This window comes from Phascolarctos cinereus, unplaced genomic scaffold (assembly GCF_003287225.1).
Source record: "Phascolarctos cinereus isolate Bilbo 61053 unplaced genomic scaffold, phaCin_HiC Scaffold_1;HRSCAF=81, whole genome shotgun sequence".
NCBI classification, from domain to species: domain Eukaryota; kingdom Metazoa; phylum Chordata; class Mammalia; order Diprotodontia; family Phascolarctidae; genus Phascolarctos; species Phascolarctos cinereus.
In genome coordinates this window covers 249,413,889-249,423,699 of record NW_027555514.1, presented here as the reverse complement: position 1 = coordinate 249,423,699, position 9,811 = coordinate 249,413,889, and positions in this window count along the sequence as shown.

The window sequence follows — 9,811 nt, the reverse complement described above, 5'->3', positions numbered from 1 at the left end:
CTTATTAATTCTATAATAATTATTCATATTTCAAAAATATACTTCATCTTCTAATGTTGTGGTTCTTAACTTTTTAGTGTTTCATAAACTCCTTTGGCAGTTTGGTGAAAGCTATGGACCATTCCACAAACAGCTAGTATTCATGAAGCACTTACTATACTCTAGGCACTGTGATAAGAACTGGCAATGCAAACACATGCAATCCCTTTTCAGAATAATATTTTTAAATCCATAAAATATATAGGATTGATTGCAAAGAAAACCAATTATATTAATATATTTATAATATTAATGCACTATATATAATGTAATATACATATAATATTAATATAGAATATAATATACTTATAATAACATATTATGTTAATTATCAGAATACAAAATTTAAAAAAGTTCATGAGCTCTGGGATAAGAAATTTTTTTGAATGTGAAAGACTACTTAAAGGATTACTTAAAAAAAAAACTACCTCTCCCCATAACATTTAAAACATTTGATGTATAAAGAAATTAACTTTACACAAAATCTTTTTATGATAAAATGTTTAAAATACTTGAAGTTTATTTCACAGAAGGCAATAGGATTTTGTATGAAACCTAAAGAGCATAAGTCTTTGAAAGAATAAGCTAATCTTTCTCTTGTAATGATTCCCAGTCTAAGAAAAGTACTGTTTTTAATTCTCAACTCCTCAAATAAAAGGGAATATAAATAACATAAGGCAGAAAAGAAGTTGCCATTAGGTTTAAAAAATATGATAACAAAGTTATAACCACTTAGATTGGATAATTGAAAAATGAAGTGATCTTATAATGACTTTCAAAATGATGACTTGTCATAAAGGAAACTACCAACTGTTTGTCTTTAGTGAGGACAGTACAAGGCATTATGTAATTAAGTTGTAACTGAAGGTAATTAAAATAGATTAAATGTTCTAAGCATCATCATAGGTGGTGCCCATAAGGTCCAATATATCAACAAATATAAAATTGATGGTTGTTTATTGGGAATTATTTCAATGTATTTCTACTTAAAAACAAAAAATACAGTAATTGTTGTTTTAAAGTTATTTTCAGAACTTTGATTCTATGTGTATTTCTGATGGTCATTTATAAGCCTTAACTATAACTCAGCAACTACTGAAAGATACAAATTACTATTTCATTCATTCATAGGACCAGAAGCAAAGAACAGTGGGAAGAAATAACCATATTTGTTTCAATTTAACATGTAGTTGTTAAATATCTACTAAGTCCAGGCACTGTCCAAGGTTCTCAGAATACAGAGGAGCTTCATTAATAGGAGCAGCTAGTATTTATATAATTATTACTCTGTCAGACACTGTACTAAATGTTTTACAATTATTATCTCATTTGATCTCGACAACCTTGCAAAATAGCTGTTATTATCATCCTTATTTTACAGGTGAGAAAATTGAGGCAAATAGAAGTTAAATGACTTGCCCAGAGTCATACAACTAGTAATTGTCTGAAGCTGGCTTTGAATTCAGGTCTTTTCGACTCCAGTCCCAATGTTCTATCCACTGCACCACCTAGCTGCCTCATTCTACTGGGAGGATACAACATGCACAAAAATAAATATATATATTATATTATATATACATACTATAGTATGTAATAGTTATAATTTTATATGTAGTTATGTTACATATGTGCATGTATATTACATATATGAAATAAATGTAGACTAATTGGAAGGGACTACTCATAACTGAGGATAGCCCTCTTACAGAAAGTAGTGCCTGAGCTGAATTTTGACAGGAGCTAAGGTTTCCAAGATAAAGGGTGAGGAGGGCAAGGCTTCCATACATGGGGGACAATCTAGGCAATTACATGGATGCAAGAGATGAAATAATGTGTACTAGAAAGAGAAAGTAGACCAATTTGACTGGAAAGTAAGGGACTAGATCATGGGAAGGGGGCAGAGAAAAGTATGAAATGTGACTGGCTGAAAAAGATAGGCTATGCTAGACTATCAAAGACTTTAAATGCTAAACAAAGGAGTTTATATTTGATTGTAAAGGCAAAAAGGTGTCCCTGAAGCATATTGATCAAGAGGTGAAATAGTCAGACATCTTTAATTAGTCATGAGAAAACAAGTTCATACCAAGGAAGATGGGTATTGAAGAGGATAAATGTGCAAACCTTGGCGTCTAATGCCAAGTTAAAAGGCCATTAATAAATGAATTATACACATTTCCAATAGCTGTTAGAAACTATTTTGATTACACTAGGCCATAATTGGGAAAATAATTTTACAAGACATAGGAAAATGTTTAATACCAAGTTGACTGAGTAGTACATCTTTAAAACCATAATTATCATGGAATCCTAGAGTGCTTATTGTCAGCATTATTCATTTGAAGTACATATGTTGCTTTATAGTGTTAGTTATCTTTTGAAATGTCCTTGGCATATCTTTTATTCAGGTGAAACTCATTAAGGACAAGAAATATATCTTCTATTTCTTTGTCTATCCCCATATGGCTTACTATAATGTTTTACATATATGTACTCAGAAAGTGCTAATTATTTGATCATTGAAAAAGATTAATGAATAAAATAATTGGAATGGAACATGGGCTAGTTACATGAGGTTCAGCCTCACATAGACTTTTTTCACTTGATGCAGTTGCAATACACAAAATTCTCAAGAAAAGAGATTTAAGGAACACAAAAAGAAATGCTAAAACTCAAAGCTATGTATTCTGTTCTTTGGAAAGAGAGCAGAGAAATCTAACTAATGGCATTCACTTTCATTGTCTTACCTTGTGCTTCATCACAGTCAGATGCATTTGAGGATGCAAATAAACCTGTCAGGAAGAGTAGCAAAAGAAGAAAAAAATAGTTTTGATGGATTTTCATGCTGGTGGCCTGCTGATTATTCTATCTTCTAGACCTATTTCATAGATATCAAACTTAGGCGTGCATCTTTTTAAAATCACCAACTGAGTTTATGAATCTATGGAAAAGAAACACAAATATTTTCAAAGGAAAATGTTGTTTTCAATATTTCAAAACATCTCTAGTATCAATGTAGTATTCTTTTCTGTTTAGCGTTATTCTGATTATATTTGCCTTTTTCCTTTTTAAAAATGGAAGCACTAGGCTGTCGAAATAAAATGCGCTCCAGAACTATTGACCCAGGTTTCCAGCAGTCTGATCGTTATCTCTATCTGAGACAATACTTCAAATTCAACACATTTTAAATCTAATTCATCTCTTCCCTAACCACAATGGCTCTTCTGGATTCTAAAGATTCTGTTATTTGTCAATCAGCCTGGAATAATTGCTATGTCAGTGCTGTGTTACACTATGTAGACCTTTTGCCCAAGTTCATCTTACAATTGTGAATTTAATTTTTTGAACCCAAACATGAGGCTTTATACTTATCCTTACAAAGCAAAGGGATAGAGGTAAGGACTCACCTATGATTTCAGAGATGAGTAAATTCCCTCTACTGGTGAAGGTTGACACCTTCTCTGTAGCTAATGTTCCAGAGCAATCCTTCTTAAACTTTTTCCTCTGGCAATCATTTTTGCCTGACAAATTTTTACACGACCCAGGGTACATAGGTATATAAAATAGGCATATGTATCAAACATTTATTGTTAAAAATCACAAAGAAATTTATTTTCAAACAATTCTTTATATACACATAATTTTACCATTTATTAAAGATCACAGTCTGAAAATTGAGCCAAGGTGTTTCTAGCAGCATTGTTGGCATTGTGTGGTGTGATGGAATGTACAGTGAAAAGTGCACATGTTGTGTGTTCAGGACCAAAGCAGCAGTGAAGTTGCACAATTCAACATGGGCAAGCATGTCAGAAACACCTCAGATTCATTATGCATTTGATTTTGAATTAATTTTTGGTCATTGAGCTTTCAGAAATCTTTTATTATGGCCAAATTTTTCATGACCCCCACATTCAGTTACATGTTCAGTTAAGTGTTGTTCTAGAGTATTCACAGCTTGGTTGACTTGGCCAGAATCACACAACGTGTACATGTCAAAATCAGGACTTGACATTAGGTACCTTTGATTTTTGAGGATGGCTCTCTATCCACCATATATTGTTGCCTCTGTTATCCTTAAAATATTTTCTTATAAAATGACATCTTTATATAGTTAGCTTATTGTTCTGGCCTTTTGAGATATTTTTAGATCCTCATGATTTTATCCAGCAGGTTAATTACCCCTCCTATCTCTGTGTCACCTGTAAATGTAATATGCATCCTTTTTAGGTCTTCATCCAATGCTTACAGATTTGTGATTTCATTGACCTGGATACTACACCCTCCACTTATGTACACTGCAATCCCATCTATGCCATAGTACATATGTACATCAATAAACATTTATTCAGCCGAATGTTTTATCTTTCTGTAGCCAACCTGGAAATAAATCTGGAGGTTAGGTTGGTCCTCAGACAACAGGCATACAGTTGTTCATCAGACTCATATTCTCAGCCTTTCCAATTTGGTAGAACTAGCTACTGTATTGCAGAACTATCATAATCTTTGGGCAGTAGGGGGTCACCTCAATGCCACAATGAAGTCTTAGAGCAGAGCTTCTTACACTGCGGACTGTGATCCCACATGAGGTCACCAAAATTTTGGCAATAGTAAAAGGTTTCTGAACATACAATGACAAAAAATTAATTAAAAATCAAATTTGTAATGAAACTGAGGTGTTTCTGGTGGTAACTTCACTGCAGCCTTGGTTCTAAACACAAAGCATGTGCACTTTGCACTGTACATGCCCTCAGGTCTAAAAAGGGGAAGAAACGGGAAAAAAAAAGTTTAAGAGGCTCTGCCTTAGAATAGTACATCATAAAGGATCCCCATTCAAATGATGGATAAAAATTCGGTTATTTTTCAGTTGTGTATGACTCTTCAGAAAAACCCCGTTAGGGTTTTTCTTAGCAAAGATACTGGAGAGGTTTGCCATTTCTTTCTCCATCTTATTTTACAGATGAAGATACTGAGGTAAACACAGTTAAGTGACTTGCCTGGGGTCACACAGCTAGTAAGTGTCTGAGAAAAGATTTAAACTCAGGAAAATCCCTGAGTTCAGCTCTGGCACTCTATCAACTATCACACCTAGCTGCTCTTAATGAAAATACTAAACAGCAGAAAGGACGGACACTGGACATGTAACTTCATCATTATAAGGAGCTCTCCCAGGTGAGAAAATTCCTTCTAGCAATGCAGGTCACTGCTTGTCTACAATGTGTACAATGTATTGGGGTACAAAAAAAGACAAATAGGTAAAAGTGAGTTATACACAGGATACATAGGAAATAATTAAGAAGGAAGTCATTAGAATGAAGGATTGGGAGAGGCTTCCTCCAGTTGAGATTTTATATTTGACTAAAGGAAGCCAGGGATGCCAGTAGGTAAGGATGAGGAAGAAGAGAATTCCAAGCACAGGGTACAGCCACAGAAAATTCCTGGAGCTAAGAGATGATGGAGTGCCTTGTTAATGAAACAGCAAGAAGGTCAGTGTCATTTATTGAAGAGCATGTGGTGAGGAATAAGGTATAACAAGACAAGAAAGGGCTAAGTAAGGAAGGACTTTGAATGCCCAAAAGGATTTTGTATTTGTTCCTGGGGTCATTATGGAGCCACTGGAATTTATTGGGTTGTAGTGGTGGTGAGTGACATGGGTCAGGCCTGCACTTTAGGAAAAAAAAAAACTTTGTTGGCTGAATGGTAGATTGTTAGGAGTAAGAAAAGTCTTGTGAACAGTAGACTATTCCAAGCAGAATATTACAGTAATTCAGGGATGAGGTGATGAGGGCCTGCACCAAAGTGGTGGCAGCTTTAAAGCAGAGATGGGGGCATATTCAAAAGATGCTATAAAGTGGACAGGCCCTGGCAGCAGGTTAGATATGGGAGGTAAGAGAGACTGAGTGTCCAAGGTAACACCTATATTGTGAGTCTAAGGGACTAGGAGGATTGTGTTACCCTTGATAGTAATAGGGATGTTAGGAGGTAAGGGGTCAGAGCTGCAGGAATAGGCAAAATATATAGTGAGTCCAGTTTTGAACATGTGTCAAGTGTAACCTCAGAGTTGTTCTTATTTGTAATTCTTTCATTATTAGTGATGTTGAACAACATTTCACATAGATCTATACTTTCAGTTAATGCTTCTAATAATAAATAAGGAATACAAATGATACCATAATACTTATCTGTCAAATTTAGCAAAATATGGGCTTTTGTAAAGTAACATTTCTACTTGTGAATTTCACATGACAAAATGCAAAATTAGCTTTATTCATGTTTTAAGAAATAGATGAGGAATGTTGACATTCTGGTTAAATATGTCATCTTATGAAATCAAGAAAAATTCTCTAAAGACCTAAACTCAGGGTGACCTAGAAGTTTGGATCCGAGCCTAGAGCACCAGTTAAACTGTTAATTAAAGGTAATGAAGGGGGGAAAGATTAAATATTTTACTTTAAAAATGTATAAAACATCATTGTAATGTATTTATAGCCTCACATTATTGCTAAATAATTGCAGTATAATTATAATTGCAACAACAATTGTATAAGAATGTACAATATGACATTGCATACCAGAAGAGGTAGTCTAGCTCAGTAGATAAGGAGCAAACCCCAGGGTAAGGAAGAACTGAGTTCAGGTTCTGTTTCTGACATGTACTAACTGTAGGACCAGAAGCAAGTCACCCAACCTTTTAGTGCTCCTGGGAACTCCTGTCCTCACCTGAAAAATGAAGGGGTCAGATACAATGTCCTTTTGGTAGAGGGGCTTTCTACACCAGAATCATCCCTATATTGAAATCATAGGTTTTTGCCTTATCCCTTCAAAAAAATTGGGACCAACTACTATTAGGTTTGACCTAGACAGTAATAAGATGTATATATTTTAGTTTAACATATGAGAATCTTTCCTCGCCCTTATCACCCTACCTCACTCCACCAGCCCTTATACTTCTACCTATGGCCCTAGAGATTTAACTGATTTAGACTTAAAAAAAAAAAGAAAAAATCCAGATCATTCTAATTTGTTCCATATATCATTCATAACCTCTTGTGCTGTTTTTAGAAAAGTACCTTTGACTAATCTCCTTAAAAATGTTATAAATATTTTTAAACTAAGAATGCAGTTGTATATCTCCTTGTTATATTATAATGGTTTTTTGAATGCCATGATCTGTCAGTTTATAAACATTTATTAAGCACCCACTAGATGTCAGGTACTATGCCAAGCAATAGAGATACAAAAAACACTCAAAAATCAGTGTGTGAAAAAAATAAAAGAAAAATGAAAAGACAGTGTCTGTGTTCAAAGAGCTAGTAATCTAATGGTGAAGACAATAAGGAAAAAATGTGTACAAAAAGCTGTATGCAGGATAAATAGTAAATAATTGAAAGAAAGAAGGCACTATAATTAAGAAGGATTGGGAAAGACTTCCTGTAGAAGACAGATTTTAGTTGGTACTTAAAGGAAATCAGGGAGACCAGGAGAGGAAGGTGAGGAGGAAGAGCATTCTAGGCATGAGACATAGAGAAAATACATAGAGTGGACAGATGGAGTATTTTGTTTGTGGAACAGTAATATGAGATGAAGATGAAGGGAAAAAAAGAAACCTCATGACAAATGATCTCAATTTTTTTCTGTAACATATAAGACAATATTTTCAATTGAGAAGGTTGGGTTAGGGGGAGTCATGGGATATTTGAGGTGGGAAGAAACAACCATTGTTGGAGGGCAAGATAGTTTGTAGATAAGGGAGGTTTAGAATGATTGCCTAGTGGCAGTGAGGGCCCAGTTGAGTTTACGCAATATAAATCTGTAGTGGAATCAGTCAGAATGATTGTATGATTTTCTCTGCCAGTATTTGGCAGCATATGCATAGGAACAAAGGTGGTAGATGGTTGGAGTTTTCCAAGGCTGAGACTTGGCAGGGTACAATTGTGGATAGGATAAAAAAAAAAAAGCAGGGATTAAGAGAAGTAGACAGTATTGAGTTGAACTGGTTCACTGAAGGACCAAGAGGGGAAATAGAGGAGAGGTTGGCTAGGGCCAGGGTGATGACCTGAGATAGAACTGAAGTGCTGAAGGTTTGTAATTCATAGTGTGGATGAAGAGAAGGGTTTGGTAAGGAATGGCATAGACAGAGAGGTAGATTATGATCAGATAAACAGATTTCAAAATTCTTGACCTTGGAGGTAGTATATTTGTGGGTGATGGCAAGACCATATATGATCGTCTTTATGTGTGGCTGTTTGGAATAAATGGGAAGTGAGAATGTTGAAGAACTTAGTGGATAGAGTGAGGGACAGTTGATATGTACATAAAATTTTTGCAGTAGGAGGGCAGGAGTAGGTGAGGAGAGAAAAATTGAAAACTAGGTACTAAATTCATTGAGGAAGGCAGGGGAATGACCTGGACACCTGTAGACAACAGCAGCCAGGATTTTGATTGGATGGTAGAGATGAATAACATGAACTTCAACAGAAGAGGTTATTGAGTAATGGAGGTGGGGGTTGCTTTATTTGGCCTCACGGCTTTAGTTAAAACAAATACCTAGGTTTCTAGAAAATTGGCACTCAAAATGATACAATCATGAGCTTTATTGTTATTCAATGCAGAAAGGAGGCAAAGAAAGCAAATACACGCTATATGGCAATATAAACAGACAAAGCTTTGTCAACATATTCAAGAAACTCAATGTAGCCTGAGGGTAAGGGAAGTATGTTGGGGAGAAAAGATACTCAAAGTTGGGGGTTAGCTGGCAAGGTTATATATGCTGGCTTGGTTGAGAAAATGTATCAGTGCTGATGTAGGAGGGGGGTGTTCCTAATTAGTCCCAGATGTGGTAGAAAAATGCTCAGCATTTATGAATATACCAGGCTTGAGTGAAGCAAAGGCACAGGGAGTTTCTTTATTAGGACCACAAGCTAGGGGAGATCTAACATTAACTGTCTAAGGCACCAGGAAGAAAAAGACTCAGGGCCCTTGCAGTAGGTGGAGCTCATCCACTTAAAATGTTGCAAGACTCATCTACCTGACACAGTTTACAGTGGAAAACTTAACTGTTTTGCCTATACATTTCTATGGGCATTGAGACCACTTAGCCTAACTGACTTGATATTGGAATCCTATCATTAGAAATATATCATCAAGCAGTATAAAGTTTACAGTAATCCTAGGGGAGAACTTGGAAGTGGCAGTAGAGAACAAGGAGTTTTGAACTCTCCTGCCTTGACTACTGAGGTGAGGAACATGAGTGAAGGTGCAGCCATTACTAGAAAGGTTGGCCAGGCTGTATCACAAGGGAGGAGCTATGTTCTAGTAATTACTAAATGATGGAAGGAGAGGGAGGGGAAAAGATTTAGGGTGAAAGAAACTTTGTTGCCTGTCCCAGAGGACACAGTGGAAGGGAAGGGTGGTGTTTGATTGGAACTTTGGGGTGGGAAAGTTGAGGGTGACAGGGATGAGGACGAAGTTGAGAGAAATTGGGGGATGGGAGATGGGCAATGGCATTGGAATGATGATGTACAGGGATTCAGAATCACTGGGATATGTAGGGTATAATAGGAATGAGAGCATTCATCTTTGAGTGAAGGTGCACTCCTGTGCCAAGAGGTATCTAGAAATATAGCAGAAGCCAACTGCAACATGAGATGGAAGGCAGAGTCAGGTGCTAAAATGGTAGTCCCCATTCAAAGGCTAGTGATTAGACAGGATACAGAGCAGTCAAAACGTGGAAGTCCCATTCTCCACTGACTTTCCTTTTCCTCTTCCCTCAAGGGAC